This window comes from Octopus sinensis, unplaced genomic scaffold (genome assembly GCF_006345805.1).
Source record: "Octopus sinensis unplaced genomic scaffold, ASM634580v1 Contig14135, whole genome shotgun sequence".
NCBI classification, from domain to species: Eukaryota; Metazoa; Mollusca; class Cephalopoda; order Octopoda; family Octopodidae; genus Octopus; species Octopus sinensis.
In genome coordinates, this window is record NW_021833116.1 from 192,440 (window position 1) to 207,833 (window position 15,394).

Here is a 15,394-nt window from a genome sequence, read left to right on the forward strand (position 1 = left end):
CTTTGTGGAGTTAATACTTCTTTTGCCTCAATTGCAATCCTTTCCAAGATTCTCATTCTGAATTCGGTTATTGACAGTCCCTCTGCAGTTTTTTTATAATTTATAATTTTTTTTTTTTAAATCCTAAATTTTTATTATTAAGATAAGCGAAAAGAGTTAAAATGCGCAGCGGATCGACTGGCAATTTCCGCGTATGATGGCCATTTATAATTATATCCATATTTTCACGAATTCTTTTCTTTACTTCAGCTTTGAATGAACTCCAAGCAAGCTCTATTGGGTTGATTAAATAAAAATATGGCGCTAGTCTTAATAATTCACTATTTTCTCCTGGATTTATTACAGACTCAAATTGACTGTGAATAGGAGCATTATCAATTACGAATGTTAGATGTGTAACTCATGATGCATCACATTCATTAATAAGTTGCCTAAACCAGTAATATTCCTACTAGCAAAATCGATTTTCTTAACCGCAAAAATCATTTCTTACTTGCAGGAATGAGTTTACTGACCGCAAATTAAATTTCGTACTTGCAAAATAGAGTCGTACTCCCTAAAGAAACTGGGACATCTTTGTTCTTCGCGGTCAAGGACCTAGGGAATTTACTTCCTCATTCAGAGGATCCTGCTGGCTGTCATGCGTGGCAACAGCTGTTCCCTCCGTCTCGCTGGGAGAATTTATTAGTTTGTTGACTTTACTTAGTAGTTTGACTTATTTATTTTGAATTTGTTAGAGTTGTAAATGGTATAGAAATATCAATTCCTATTACTTGTCAAAATATTATTAACCAGCATAATATTTATTGCTATTGGTTCGATTCTAGTCTCCCGGGTACTGAGAAGGATTCACCCGTCGTTACTACCGATGGATGAGGTTGTTCGATTTTGTGCAACAAGTGGACACACAAGCCTACTCATTAAAGAAAGAAACCTGATTTCTGTAAATGAATTTGGATCACAAATGAGACGACTGGTTATAAAGAGAATGATCTGTCCTCAGAATAGGCGCATAGTATTTTCAAACACGTGAGATACATAATTGAAAGCACACGTATAGTATCAAGTGGACTAATTATGGTATTCATGGCTGCGAGTGGACCATACCCCAAAGGATACCATAACAAGTGCAAGTTGATTATGACGACTCGAAGATGACCATACATGACGTGTATAACGACTTATCTGTCAAATTAACTGGCTTTGAAACTTAATGGCCCAATGAGTTGTTGATTGTTACCTGCCTGTCAAATTGAGAGTGCTACAACGGTTAAATAACCCAGATGTTCAAAAGTGAGCCCAAATGGAAAACAAAAGCGTACCCTATCAATGCTTTTATTTTTATAAGCTTAGTCAAAAAAGTTTATTACAGCGATACTTGGCTGGTGACATCCATGTGTACATAATGGCGGAATTTTTTAATCCTCGATGTTGGCTCTTATTATTGCGAAGAATAGATTAAAGGTTTAGGATTGTTCATTCACTAACAGTAAATATAAGCTGAGTTTTGGAGTATTTTGCATTGTCCCATCCACTCCGTAGAAGATTTGGAGGCTAATGCTGATCGGCACAGACAGTTCCTTCTTTCATTGGCTTCTTCATTCGATTAGTTAGCTGTGACTGTTTGTGCTGGGTTTGTTTTGCAAGCTTGGGGGTTAATAAATAAAAATAAATAAGCTGAGTTTTGACCTGAATTAGTTTCACCCTACTGATTTTCTAAATATAAGCTGAGTCACAGTAATTCTGCACATTAAGTGAGTAACCTCAGGGTCAGACATGCACTTGATTGAAAAAGCAGTGATGCCAGTTAACAATTGCAAATTTATCCTGCACCTAACAACACTAGAAGCTGTTGTCATAACTTTGAATTTGACTGAGAAAAAGTACGAGAATGACATATTCTGGTACTCAAACTATACGTTCGAAGTATAGTGAAGATCTACTTATGTCCATCTTTATGTCTAAAATTTGTAAGAACATACAATAATATTGCATGTTTGCAGGTGGATTGGCAATTATTCATGGTGGAAAGTGAGAATAATTCCCCAATACTTACTTAAAACGGAATTGTCTCAAAGTAGTACTAAACCACCAAGACACTCTTAGAATTGAAAAAGCAACCAAGGAAACATCTACTCTGTCGTGTTTAGGAGACATTGGAGAGCATTCAAGAGGAGAAAAACATGGATTTTCTATATATTTCCATGAAGATAAGTTTGAAATTGAAAATAACTACAGAATAGCTCCGAATCTAAATTCAGATGTTTAATCATTGAAACTGACTATTCGGCGTTGCTTGATCGTAAACAATCATTTAATTTATTTATTTTTTTTTTTTTTTTTTTTTACAATAAATTATAATTAATTTAAATAGTTATTAACTAACTAAATTCCCGCATCGTAAATGGAAACACAGTTTCCACGTACTATGGCCAAGGAAATTTATTTATCTTTAACAAAATGGAAATAAGTTATACCGTCACGTAATTTTTAATAGAGAATTAAACACTATAAAGACTTTATCAAACAAATCAAAAATGCCCAAGGTCGGAATTGAACCAACGACCTTTAGATCTTCAGTCTAACGCTCTCCCACTGAGCTACTTGGGCGTAATTAATATCGTTTTAGTTTTAACGATACATACTATGAAATTATCCTGGTGATAGGTTAAGACTGTCCTGGTCGATCAAAAGGAGTACGACAACTTTATAAAATCAGTCCTTTTACAAGGAGGGAATAATATCATAGAGCTGACTGTTGAGTAATGTGGAGGTAATATTGTGGTGATGTCTTTACATATATGTATAGTCTGTATCCCTCATTGCTCGACCAGTTAAAGTATTTTTGTACAATGTGAAGATCGAGTGGATCTGTTTGTTCTAGTTAAAAAAGGTTGTTTGACTTGAGTGAGTGGTAGATGTGAATGGAAAGAGCTATCGACAACTACCGTCGACGTTGCCATCCTCCGTGTTGTAAAATTGATTTGTAGAATCTAAATGTAACACACGTGTCATACCCCTCATATGAGGACGATGAGAATTTGAGGACAAAGAAGAATTATCATCAAGACCAGTTGACCAAGTGACCCCTCCTTGTTGTGGGTGGAGGATGAGAGGATTGAGTATGATTATGTATTGACGAGGACACACGACTGTATTATGACATTACGGGAAGTTATTCAGTTATTTGTGGGATGCACAACCCTAACAATGTCAAGTTAGGAGACTTCTTGGGATTGTTGTCACCGATGTTGGTTCATGCAGTGCTCGATCGGTACTTCTACTTTGAGAATGTGTAGAGTATTCCACGAAAAGAATTGTCTGTGGTCCATTCGTTGGAATGGTGATCCCAATTGTGTTGTCGAGGTTGTGGATGTTTTCGAATGTTAGGTTGGAGAAGATCTACAACAAGTTATTTACCAGAAGGACTGGTCTATACGAGGATTGGAGGAGAGTGCAGAAGAGGACGTATTTACAGTCACTCGACCATCAAAGTTCATTTTTCGAAACAGCCGAGGCCAAATCACTGCGTATCGAGCACTGTGTGACGAGATTGACATGCGATATGTTGGTGGCCACTCTCATTCCCAGCTGTTAAGAGACCCAACTGTCGAATCACATGCCACGTTGGACTATTCGACGCTCGGAGTGATGGAATACACCGCTGATTTGTTGATATATTACGTCAATAGACAGAACTGTATTGACTGGGTGACCATGTAGACTCCAATGAGTACAAAACGAGAATTAAGAAAACAGATTTAGGAAAAATGTTTATCTACCAATCAATTTTTGTGTATGTTAATTTAACTCAAACATTATCGGGCAGTCAAATCAGTCATTTGCAGACCACAATAAACAATTATAAAAATACATGAATTTATATCTCAAAATATAATTCCCATCAAAGTTTGAGCTTTTTAGAGCCCAATGCCATTTTCTTACGAGAAGTACAATTCGAAGACTTCCTCTTGACCCCCTCACAACTTTATTATTCTCAATCGCAGAAAATAACGCTGCAGACGACTTGAGTGCTTTACTATTCCCCCCCTCAGCCACAACCCGTTTAGCCTTAGACTCCCCGACCTTCACCTTTGGCTGAAAATGCTGCCGAATCTTCTTTTTCCTCCTCTCCCTCTTCTTGTCCGTCGCCGACCTCTCATCCTTCCCCACAACACGCCCACTTTTACTTTTATTCTGCCAACATAATCCCCAATCCCAACAGTGATTTCCTCAGGTGCCAACATTTCCGTGGCCGCAGACGCTGTGATCGGGACTTTCTCCTCCGCGTACATGGCAGCCATATTATTCACCACCACCGCCTCCGGTTGTGTCTGCACTACACCACACTCCACCAACACTCGCAGGAGAGTAATAAAAACTGGACAGGGCATTCAGTTTGGAGAACAGGGAGTTGAGAGAGGACCTCAATTCGTTGTGTGTCTCCACCAACTTCTGCTCAGACTGAGACTGGGAGACACTCTGTCTGGTCACCTGAGTTGATTCCTCGTATATCTCCGCCAAACTCTTCTTGCTCTTCTCCTGGTCAATGGGGGCCTCCTTCCTGTACTCACCAGTCCCCTCCACTGGCCGCACCTTCCTCTCCACGTCGTCGAAAACCTTATTTTTGATCCTCTCAATGATCATGTCCTCCAAAGTCTGGTTGGACTCCACCGTCGTGGGGGCGGCTGAGTCATCACCACCAAGACAACCCGGAATGGAGGAGTAGTCGAATTTTAGATTCTCCTCGACCAATGAATCGACCGGTCTCGCCCTGGCCGTCACTTCCCCCTTCATTTGCCATTTCGGACATTCCAGTGACTTGGCCTCCGCCTCCTTTATTATTTTAGACATCTATTTGGGGGTTTCGGGGGGTGGCTGCCTGTCTTTCCTGCTTCTGGAATGCCGTGTCCTCTTCCGAGGATATTTCCTCCCCCAAATGTGTGTCGTACAGTAAATCGTCATCCTCCGAACTCAACCCCTCTTCTACGTCCTTTTCGAACTGTTCGAAGGCTGCCTGCTCGTCCTCCTCTTCGGAGAGGGAATTGTCCGACTCGCACTTTATTTCCTGGTCGGTGGACTGGTTGGAGATGCAGTCGGAGGTGGACTCTTCAATGGCCGGGGTTTCTGGCTGTAGGAAGAGTGTGTGGTTGGGAGGGGGGATTGAGGGAATCAAGTTGGTGTTGATGAGTTGAATTTGCTGCCATATCTGCTCATGGTCGAGGCCTTGGGTGTATAACTGAGTCGGCAGGGTTGTTTTTGTTGGATTGTATGTTTGACGTAATTTTGTGTACTTTTCTGCTAATTTGTCGAGTTGTTGGGAAGATTGGCTTGAATTAAGTTATTTAGACGATACCTACGAAAAGTGACCATTAGATGCAACAAGAGTGAACGTGATGTTGATCAATTTTTATTTTAAAATATATTTTTGATTTATTTTTAATTTAATTATACTACAATTAAAATATGCATAAACTAAAATATTTCACTTTACTTGTTTCCTTATAAAAACGTCAAAATTATATTAAAAAACTGTTTAGAAAATATTTATTTAATATTTTTATTATTTAAAATATTATTAATTTTATAGCTGCAAACTCTATTCACGTGTGTCAAACATATGACCTCCGACATTCGGGCACTACCAGTCATCGACATAACAAAGAATAATTTTGAGGCACTCACTCCCGCCATAATCCAAGCAATCCAAACCTCTTCATTCCTCGCCTTCGATCTAGTCCTTCATTCCATTAATTTGATAGGAATTGAGTGGCCTCGGCCAACAACATGTTTTAAAATGCCAGTTTAACCCACAAAACTATTTTTAGAGATATGGAAGAACGATATTTAAAGTTCTCCGAAATAGTAAAGACACGTGCAGTCCTCTCTCTGGGAATATCCGCCTTCACTCATCTGAAAACACTCAACGACGGAATCCAAAGCTTCCTCGTGCAGACATTCAACCTGTCCCTCCTCTCCCAAGACCTCTACGTGGTCGACCCCTCCTCCCTCCAGTTCCTGACCAGCCACGGATTCGACTTCAACCAGCAGTACTCCCACGGAATACCCTACCATGCTGGGAATGACCAGGTGGGAGTGTTGTGCTCATTTAAGGGCACTCCCAATCCAGTTCGGGTCCTTTTTGGCCAAATTGTGAGGGCAAGGAAGCCGGTTGTCCTCCACAACGGATTTATTGACATTATGTTCATGTATCATCACTTTTATGCACAACTACCCCCCAAACATTCCACCTTCGTCGCGGACTTGACACAAATATTTTCTGGTGGTGTTTATGACACGAAATACTTGGCTGTGCATGTCCTTCACTGGGGTGTCTCATTCCTGGCATACCTTTTCAGGAAATGGTCGTTGTTCCTCTTATTCGTAGTCAGAGACTCAACATGGAATATTGCGATGGGGGGAAAAGAGGGCTGGTTTTGACATTCCCGACTTATCCCCCTAATTCTTTGTCCGTCAACCAAATTTTGTGTCGCTTCGAACATTCCGCGGACAGTTATGTTTCCACGTGCAAGAAGAGTCCAATCTGCAAGCAATTCTCCGTCCGTTCTGTTTATAAATTGGCAGAATCACGGCTGGTGTAGCGCGGGAAATTCGAAATGTTCGAAATCTCACAACATCGACCTGGCAATAGACCAGGAGTTGTTCGGGGTTGTGGGAGATGAGGAAGATGGAGAGGAGACCGGTGGGTTGTCCGACAGTCTTGGGGCACATCGGGCTGGTTTCGACGCGTTTATGACGGGCTACATTATGGGCTTTATTCTGTCGCGACACGGGAAGAAGAGGCCGACCTCATTCGAAGACTTTGGGTTGGCACATCAGTCCAATCGGGTGGCATTGACTGCCAAAGGCATTCCCTTGTTAATTACTAAGAGTGTCTATTCCAAGTACTCTTTACCACATCGTTCTAAGTATGATCTTATTTTCAGTTCACAATAATAAATCATTTTTTCTTTTTACTCTGCGTGGGTGTGGTCTGGCGCAATATGCCAGAATTGATGGAAATTAGATTCCAGCTGCTAAGTCTACTCGCCTCAATTTTTCATTGTCAGTGAGGTTGTAGACGGGGATTGTTAAAATGGGACTCCCTACCTTCGCTGATTTAACATTACCAATGAAAAAACCTTTCCGATAAACAAATGAAGTTGGGTTAGGCAATGTTTTCTCCTGAAATCTCAAGAATTTCCATACGTAGCCAGTAATGATTTTAAACTTTAGTGTTGAGGTGTTTTTACACTTTCTGAAAATTATTTTGACATAAGAGATGTGCATGGGGAAAGACCTAGCAACCTACCCTGTACCTGAGACACAGTATCACACCGTCTGACAATCACCACTACGGTCATGATTTTGCTATTAACCTACTAATTGCATCAAGTATGGAAAATCAATGACCGTGTTCCTGTTATCCTACTACTTTTATTATCTACAAAGAAATCCATGATGACTGTTATCATTGTTTAGGCTCCAATTGATGAACTGGACGAATTTTACAAAATCCTCGCGAAAACATACATCCGAGTTAATAATTCTTCAATGACGTTTATCTGTGGTAATTGACATGCTAAAGCTGGGTTGACAGGACATAACGACGTTTGTAGGAGAAAACATGACACCCTGCAAAGCATAAAACCACTTGGGTCAGGACCAAGCGATCCAAGATGACAGGTGTGTGTATATACATCAAATCCCCTATATTACCTCCCAATCGCATTAAAGAAATTGTTCCGACTCAGAAGTTATGAGAACGATAACTGACAGTGACCACACCTGACAGTTCTCAGATTGAAATTTAGATGATACTTTGGAATCGAAGCAGTAAAGAGAAAAATTACTACTATGTTTGGCCGATACAGGTGAACCGAGAAGTAGGCAGATTCCAATCCTCACAGTGGCAACCAGCTGTTCAAAAAATAAGATTTCGCCCAAGCACGGGTCAGAGGGAAACTACTCATTTTTAAACATGCCAGCTAGCCCTAGTCTATGTGTTCGTACAACGTTGAAACTAATCAATGCATTAAAGACAATCGGTCAGCGGGCTATGATGGTAGACCGGGCGAGTTACTAAAACATACCCCGACCAGGGTGCCAGAAATAGGAACTGGGCATTTCCCCACCTCTAATATGGAAAACTGTAATGAAGATTTTGAGGTCTATCGGCACACACGACTCCTTCACTCTGTCTCTGCCTTCGATTAGCTTGTTATGACTTGTTTTTGCTTGAGTTGCCACCTATGATGTGCAACTTTGGGGTTATGAAAAAACTCAGGAGATTGACCAAGTAAGTAGTTCACAGACGAGAAATACATAAAAAAACGTTTATTATAACATCAAAAATGAAATAATTTATCTTCAAAGAGTGTTCATGATCAGTAGAATACAAGCGTGACACAAAACGTTATACTTCGTGACTTTTGTGGGTCTTTTGAAGACTCGGGTTTGTCTCTCTTTAAAGGTTGCCGCCTCCTGGACGTGCTAATCATGACAAATCGGGAATGCATTAAAATGATTTAAAATCAAAAATGACTATCCATAGACAGGCTTCTTGCTGTAGCTGAGATAAAGAATGTCGTTCACTGCAAAGCACTGGAAATTAAAAGTTAAGAAATGACGTCGTATAAGTCACCGAGGAGGGAGTAGAGAGAGGGGGAGAAAGACTTGTTGACATACAATTGCTATGAATGGGGGATATGAAATACTAGCTGGTCGGTAGAAGGAATCTTAAGAGTAGCCCGCAGTGTTTGGACTAATGTCTTGACTGAGTCTTCAGCATTGGCACTACATCTCGGGTTTTTGAGCATTGGGACATCATTGGACAGTGCTTCGCAGATTAAATTCACTTTTAATTTTAAGAGTCAATTTACATTTTCTTGATTTTGGTTTTATGCAGTCCACATCACTCTCGGCCATTATGGGAATATATATTTACTAAAATTCCACAAATAAAAAATGAGATAGGCAAATCGAATCCCATGTATCCCAAATAGAGAATAATTTGAATATAAAGTATCCCTTCAGTGTGACGTCACAAGTTATTATTTGGACTAATAGATAGACTATACTCCCACTACTCCTCTCACTGTCCACGACAGTACGACTCTCGGTCTACAAAGAAGTACTTTGTTCTCCACTTGCCTGAGGACAAAAACTCGGGGATCTACGGCAATCAACGGTATGAGCTGTTGGAAAAGGACCCTTCTCATTCACGGAGAATAAGTCGTCTTCAGTGCTTATTTTTTACTCCTCCATTACTCACAAATCACTCAAACTGCGACTATTAGTTTTTGACAACTATAAAATCGTTTTCTGGTCACTTATGGACGTTCTTATCATTTTTGACGTCTCCTACAAAGCCACCACTCGGCTCTACGACGTGATTCTCGGTCACTCGAAAGGGACCCCACTACCCAATGAAGAGCCACCAAGAACAGCAAATAGAACAGTATGGACCCCTTGTGCACAGATTGATGGGGGAAATACTCAATCTGGACAAATAGAACTATAATAAAGAATAATGAGGAAAATAGTCAAGGATAACCTAAATGTGTATGTGAATAACACAAGAGGGGAATCTGTGGTCTATCAGATGCACATTGTCGTGGACTAATCAAACAAGCAAGACTTTTAGTGTGCCAAAGAACACTTTTTTATTGCCCAGTTGTGTGCAAACTGTCATGAAAATAATTTAAACGTGGAATGCCAAACCAATATAAAAAGTGTCGTTCTGGTAAAAGTTAAAAGTACCTCAAATAATGAAAATCTATGAAAACATGCCTTCAGAAACCTTTGCTATATTGAGAAGGTATGATGTGTGGATAACACTGCGGGACGACAATTTTTATGGGAAGCTAGTGTTTCTTAAAGATCTCAGAAGGTTGGGGTCCGGCCTAATTTTTACGAAAAAACCTTTGACAGAGAAGACAGAATAAATTCTATGTTTTTAAACCGCACGATGCATCCTTTGACAGTACGAATACTGAATGAATATGCCTCTGTCTGCAGAAATAAATGATGTGTCATTTTTATACAGATGAATACTCCGGCGGGGGTTGAGTTGGCGAGGGTGTTGACAGGACTCGGAACTCAACGGGGAAATAGGGTAAAAGATGACGTCTATGGAGGATATGAGTGATGACACAAAGAGGTACGCCACATTCTCCATCGACTTGACTACAGGGCGACTGGAAACAAGCAAAATAAATTCCTCGTGACCTCCGAGCCTCTGACTCAGGACCTTAGAGTCTGTTTGAAGATTTACACTGTCTTGTCCAAGTCGTAGATTCCACCTTTTTTGTATTTCTACAACTGAAGTGGACGAACAAAAAACATGGCACAAGCGAAACCGAACGTGCATTACTAACTACTGTATATTAACAAATAACCCATTTTAATCCGCTAAAAATGAACTTATCCGATTTAAAATTTCAGCAGGAATTAGTTTCCTGACGTTCGAGTAAAATTACAAAACAATTTTGAACGAAGATACTTCTCGAATGGGTTCCCAATGGGAGGAGTGTGGAGCATAAAACACAAATTGGAATCGAATTCTTCTGAAATAAACAAAATCTTGTGGAAATGATTAATGGAATTTGCAATCACTTAAAGATATTCGAGAATTGATCGAAAGTACGCCGAATAGATCTTATTTAATAATCGTCGACACTAACGTTTCAATTTTGTAAGTGTTACAGTCATAAAAAAAAATTTGTATTTGAAAAACCGTTTTTTTCTACGAGAAATGTGAATCACAAAGATTAGAAGGTCGAAGGAAAAGACATGTCAGACCTCAAAAACAAGTGTCGACATTCATCACAGTCCCAGCCTTCGACCGACGCCTGAGTGTAAACGAAATGTTTTACGTGGCATTGTAAACGTCGAGCAATTCGTCGAGTCTTGGCAATGATCTTTCTATGTCTGCTCAGCTTGACTCGGAAGACAAAGCCAAAGGCCAGTGCAACAACCCTGTCAACTAGGACAACATGAACAACAAGACACGACAGCGCGAGACAGTGCCCCATTGACCTTCTACAACAAATACAGACAAAGTACATTGACAGCAGTGTAGAGAACACGACTGACCACCCCAACCATCCCTACACTTATAAAGACCACAAACATTCAAGACGGGCATAAACAGCCCGTTTATCGACAGCACGGACAAAGGAGTAGAACACCTTGACACTGGCAATGACACTCAATTCATATAAATTGGTCATTCGAGACACAGATGTCACAATCTGGCCTGAATTAATATAATGTCACCCGAGGATCAAATAAGTATAACACGACGGAGGGACCCAAGAGAGACCTGACGACTTTGCCAATACTCTGCGTGCTGCCCTTAGCAATGGAGAGGAGTCGTCGGGAATGTCGAGAGAGAAGAGGAGGTCGGGGGAGTGGAGAGAGTGTCCATACCAGGACATGGCCTCTGCATTCACAACACAAGTCAACCACAATAGGGCAAAGTGGGATGATGGAAATTAGCACATGATTTGTGTAGGTTGAGTGAGAGGGCATACACTTTGAGCACTAAGGGTCACACAGAGTGAGCACATTCGACGTATTCCTCGATGAACACACGGGCAGAATCAAGTCCAGTTGACACAAAGAGACTATCATCCACGTGCCGTAGCAAAATCTGATGTTGAGAGGACATACTCAGATTGCTCTCCAAGTCACGGAGGTACAAATCCCCCAACAACTTGGCCACAATCGAGCCCTGGAAGACCCCTCTGGTGGTGTGACACGCCCAGTTGGAGACCTTTCATCACAACAACCGGCCTACCGTCACGACTGACTGGAAGAGAGTGTGTTCGAGGGTTGCCTTGTGCTTCTCGAAAATAATGGCGGATTCACTCGAGTCCCCCAAATTAGAGATTATTTCCCTTTCCAACACCTTCAGGAGTCTATCCCGGCCAATCGAGTCAAAAAACGAAGACAAGTCACATTTCACAACATAAAAACGACTTGTGGTGATTCGGCAATAAACCTGCAACTTTTATTTCTCTGCTTAAATTCGGCCAGTCTTTCATGGCTTCTTCATTCGATTAGTTAGCTGTGACTGTTTGTGCTGGGTTTGTTTTGCAGTTGGGGGTTAATAAATAAAATAAATAAGCGAGTTTTGACCTGAATTAGTTTCACCCTACTGATTTTCTAAATATAAGCTGAGTCAAGTAATCTGCACATTAAGTGAGTAACCTCAGGGTCAGACATGCACTTGATTGAAAAAGCAGTGATGCCAGTTAACAATTGCAAATTTATCCTGCAACTAACAACACTAGAAGCTGTTGTCATAACTTTGAATTTGACTGAGAAAAAGTACGAGAATGACATATTCTGGTACTCAAACTATACGTTCGAAGTATAGTGAAGATCTACTTATGTCCATCTTTTAAGGTGGATACCCCCATACGCACCTCGATTGTTGTCCAGCACAACAGACCCGACATTGTGGTCCACGATAAGGTCACCGGGGAGATTGTTATCGTGGAGGTGGGCATCACGTGCCTAGACCGTTTGCAGATAGTGGAAGTGGAGAAAAGGAGGAAGTATGACCTCCTTGCAAACGAGCTAGGACTGATGCACCAGTGCAAAGTCCATGTCATCCCGTGTGTGATGACATGGGATGGACTGGTCACCAAATACCACAAGCGGTACTTAAGACAGTTGGGGGTAGATAAGTCTCTACAGGCTTATATACAGTCAACTGTTCTTAAGAGGACTCTGGAAAGTGTCTCGTTTGATGCTCGCCGATCCAGCCCTTTCCTGACGTTTAGTCAGCAAGAGGCGCTGGACTGCACCTTCTCGAAGGTCTACAGTGCCAGAAGAGGAGGAAGAAGGGGAGGAGGTGCGTGGAGTGCCACCTTCTGCTCACTTCGAAGGCTCTGGACTTAGTTAGCAAAATTACTTAGTTAATTAGTTTCTTTTTTAATAAAGGGGATTGTCCATCTTTATGTCTAAAATTTGTCAGAAAATATAATAATATTGCATGTTTGCAAGTGCATTGGGAATTGTTCATGGTGGAAAGTGAGAATAATCCCTCAATACTTACTTAAAACGGAATTGTCTCAAAGTAGTACTAACCACCAAGACACTCTTAGAATTGAAAAAGCTACCAAGAAAACATTTAATCTGCCGTGTTTAGGAGACATTGGAGAGCATTCAAGAGGAGAAAAACATGGATTTTTTAATATATTTTTAAGAAAATAAGTCTGAAATTGAAAATAACTACAGAATAGCTCCGAATCCAAATTCAGATGTTTAATCATTAAAACTGATCATTCGGCGTTGCTTGATCGTAAACAATCATTAAATTTTTTTTTTAAGACAAAATTGTTTTATAGTGAATGGAAGTGAATTATACTATCTTTTAATTATACTGTCACGTAATTTTTAATAGAAAATTAAACACTATAAAGACTTTATCAAACAAATCAAAAATGCCCAAGGTCGGAATTGAACCAACGACCTTTAGATCTTCAGTCTAACGCTCTCCCACTGAGCTACTTGGGCTTTTTTAAAATCGTTTTAGTTTTAACGATACATACTATGAAATTATCCTGGTGATAGGTTAAGAACGTCCTGGTCGATCAAAAGGAGTACGACAACTTTATAAAATCAGTCCTTTTACAAGGAGGGAATAATATCATAGAGCTGACTGTTGAGTAATGTGGAGGTAATATTGTGGTGATGTCTTTACATATATGTATAGTATGTATCCCTCATTGCTCGACCAGTTAAAGTATTTTTGTACAATGTGAAGATCGAGTGGATCTGTTTGTTCTAGTTTAAAAAGGTTGTTTGACTTGAGTGAGTGGTAGATGTGAATGGAAAGAGCTATCGACAACTACCGTCGACGTTGCCATCCTCCGTGTTGTAAAATTGATTTGTAGAATCTAAATGTAACACACGTGTCATACCCCTCATATGAGGACGATGAGAATTTGAGGACAAAGAAGAATTATCATCAAGACCAGTTGACCAAGTGACCCCTCCTTGTTGTGGGTGGAGGATGAGAGGATTGAGTATGATTATGTATTGACGAGCACACACGACTGTATTATGACATTACGGGAAGTTATTCAGTTATTTGTGGGATGCACAACCCTAACAATGTCAAGTTAGGAGACTTCTTGGGATTGTTGTCACCGTTGTTGGTTCATGCAGTCCTCTATCGGTACTTCTACTTTGAGAATGTGTAGAGTATTCCACGAAAAGAATTGTCTGTGGTCCATTCGTTGGAATGGTGATCCTGATTGTGTTGTCGAGGTTGTGGATGTTTTCGAATGTTAGGTTGGAGAAGATCTACAACAAGTTATTTACCAGAAGGACTGGTCTATACGAGGATTGGGGGAGAGTGCAGAAGAGGACGTATTTACAGTCACTCGACCATCAGAGTTCATGTTTCAAGACAGCCCAGACCAAATCATTGCGTATCGAGCACTGTGTAACGAGATTGACATGCGATATGTTGGTGGCCACTCTCATTCCCAGCTGACGAGAGACCAACTGTCGAATCACATGCCACGTTGGACTATTCGACGCTCGGAGAGATGAAAGACACCGCTGATTTGTTGATATATTATGTCGCGAGCCGAGCGCGCGACCGAGCCCAGCAAGCGACTTTGACACCTGTAATACCTGTCATCCACCTGTCAGTCTAATTGATGAATATTCTTCTATAAAATAAAATCATCATATTTTTTTAATAATTTGGATTATTCTTTACGCTATTCACATTTAATTTATTTTATTCATACAAGATGTAAATAATTTTTGCCGGCGTAACATACTCACCCAGATAAAATATTATCCACGCTAGCATAAATTTGTCTACACTTTTCATGTCAGGCCAGCGTTTGTTTGTAAAAGATCAAGATGATATAATTTCCTGAGATCTATACTCAATAATGAGGAGGTCGATCTTCCCACACATAAGAAGTATCGACTCAAAAAGAAAGCAGAAATTTCCTAATTAAAGAGGGGAAACTATATCTTAAAGATGTAAACGGCCTACACAAGCTCGTAATTGCTTCCACGAGCTTAGAAGAGATGAAATTAATTGCACGTGAGATTCATGAAGCTAATCATTGCGGACATAATGCTTTGGAAGCCTTATGTAGGCGAAGATTTTTTATATTGAGAAGAGAGATCATTCGCCAAGTTGTTAAAGAATGCAATATCTGCAAATTTTCAGTTCCACTAAAAACAATATGATGATTTAATTCATATTGTTGCTGATTTACCTAATGAAAGATTTCAAGTAGATTTAATTGATCTTAAACGGTATAAAATTAACTTATTTTGTAGATTTAAAATGAAAACAATGATTTTTCTTGGTTAATGTCTATAATAGACGTATATTCGAAATATGCAT

The 15,394-nt window shown here is 40.2% G+C and overlaps 2 non-coding genes across 2 annotated transcripts; both read right to left on the reverse strand.

The window, feature by feature from the left end:
- Positions 1-2,538: 2,538 nt before the first annotated feature.
- Trnaf-gaa lies at positions 2,539-2,610 on the reverse strand. The gene has a single exon. It is a non-coding gene; the product is annotated as a tRNA-Phe (tRNA).
- Positions 2,611-13,458: 10,848 nt separating this feature from the next.
- On the reverse strand, positions 13,459-13,530 carry Trnaf-gaa. The gene has a single exon. It is a non-coding gene; the product is annotated as a tRNA-Phe (tRNA).
- Positions 13,531-15,394: the final 1,864 nt, after the last annotated feature.